The sequence below is a fragment of the Plasmodium cynomolgi genome, chromosome 7 (assembly GCF_000321355.1).
Source record: "Plasmodium cynomolgi strain B DNA, chromosome 7, whole genome shotgun sequence".
NCBI classification, from domain to species: Eukaryota; Apicomplexa; class Aconoidasida; order Haemosporida; family Plasmodiidae; genus Plasmodium; species Plasmodium cynomolgi.
Genome location: NC_020400.1, coordinates 664384 through 666741, shown reverse-complemented (window position 1 = coordinate 666741; position 2358 = coordinate 664384).

Below are 2358 nucleotides of genomic sequence, written 5' to 3'. Positions count from 1 at the left end.
GTCTCAAACGGAGAGGGCATTTTTGGTTAGGATCGTCCAGCATGGTAACCTGGCGTATGTCGCACGCATATACAATTTTTTAACTACACGGAAGTTGCGCAGTCGAGTTCACTGACGATGTATATTTAATGTTGCAAAACGGGACGACGTTGCAGTGGGAACGAAGTGGCTGTGAGGACGAGGCGGTGGTGAAAGACACAATTACGAAACTGCGAACGCACAAAGTGGGATGCTCTCCTCCCCTCTTTTCGCATCATCCACGCTGCTATATCCGCTGCACGAATTTCGTTTGTTACTCGTGTTTTTTTTCCGCAAAGATACAAAAATGTAACTCATTTGGGAGTGTCGAAAAAGGGACCCCCCTGACAAAATGAATTTTTCCGTTATCTCCATTTTGCATAAGCGTGTGTTTGGTGAGGAACCTCCCCTTATTTTGTAGCCATGGGAGAGAAGGTGACGTGTGGGGTACCTCCGCGTTGTTTGGACGCATAGACTCTTCGCACATATGTGAACAAAGGGGTGGTTTCCTTACAGATGAGGAAGTTAGCGCATGCCTTGTACGTATCACGCGTGTACGTAAGGTTGTACCACTTCGAACAGGTCACCATTATGGATAAGTGCAACGAGAGATAACAAGCATATGTCCGCCATCTTATTCGAGGGGTATTCTCTTATATGTACGACACATGCCATCTAAGGCCTCCCTTGTACAGTGTTTTTTTTTCCCCCCCGTCTATCTGTTCCAATGGTTAATCATTTTTCGAAGGATGAAAGAGAAGAAGGAAATAGGGTAGGCATATATATGGGGGGCTAACAAGGTGGGTCTTTTTTTTTTTGTCTTTTTCTTTAAAAGGCAAAGCCAATTTAGAGTAGTGGAACTACAAGTGGGAGGAAACTACGCGGCATATGCATCTATGCATATATATATGACTGCTCTCCTTGGAGTTATACTCGAATGATCCGATTTTACCGCGTCGCTTTTGCATTGTTCCGTCCGACCGCCCCTTATTCATTGGCGAGAGAGCATTATCGAGGGGAAGCATAGGCCAGCCTCGCATTTGCAACATTTCCTATTTTTTTATGCGTTTTTTTAAAAAATGGCGCAAATTGGGGATTACATATTTTTGATACTATTTGTACAATTGGACAACCGCTTAAAAGGGAGCGAAAAGGCACAAACGGATAAGCGGAAAAAAAAAAAAAAAAAAAAAAAATGGATACTATAAAATAAAATTTGGACATTCCAATTAGTTCCTCATTTGTCCAATTTTTTTTCCTTTTTTTTTGAAGCAGAAATTGACATTTTTGTCGTTTCGCAGAACCGCGGGTTTACGCGAAGGGGGGTAACTTGTACATCCGTTTTTCGTCTCCTAGGCATGCGCGTAATTTTATTATGTGGGAGGGAAGGCAGCACGGATGTAGAATATTTTATATGCGCGGAACACCAAGGGGGGAGAAAACAGGCAAAAAATGAGGGCTAAAATGGGAGGCAAAAATGGGAGGCAAAAGAAGGGAGGCAAAAAAGGAGGGCATAAATGCGGGCAAAAAAGGCAGCCCCCCCAAACATACAACCGAGTTAAAAAGATGAGACGAAAAAAAGCATGCAGCTAGATGGCATATATATTTATAACATATATGCAAAAATATTTTCCCGCCACTTATGCGTAACTACGCAATTACCCCATGCGCGAAGTGGTGCGGAGCGAAATATTTCCTATGCAGAAAGAAGGGGAAAATCAAAACGAAAAAAAAAAAAAAGGAGAGGACGGGAAATGGCAAACCTCCCGGGGACAAGAACGCCGAAGTGCAAAGCGTGAAAAAAAAAAAAAAAAAACTAAGCAGCAAAGCAGTGAAGCAACGAAGCAACGAAGCAGGGACAAAAACCAGCAAAAGGAGAAAAGTTTGAACCAGGAGAAAGAAAAGCAGAAGAGAAAAGCTCACGAAAATTTCACCAATTTTTCACGAAATATTCATATTCGCATATTTAAAAGTTACTATCTACGTAGAGTAACGAATATTGTATTTTTATTTTTTTATTTGCAAAAATTTAAGTGCGCTGTTCTCCAAATTTTTAATTAATAACCGACCGCTTTTTTTTTTTTTTCTTTTACCGCTGTAGAAAAATGCCTTTGCTTTGNAGCAAAAAGGAGAAATTTATTTATCTATGTATATATTATATATACATGTAAAAAAATATGGGCATGCATTATGGCACCCTTTTTCCGGTAAAATTACGCTAAAATTGCGGTAAAGTTGCGGTAAATTTGTGGCAAAATGATGATAAAATTTTTGTTACTTTATATACTTTATACTGCTTATGTCACATTTTATAATAAAATTCCCAATTTGGTTGCTTTT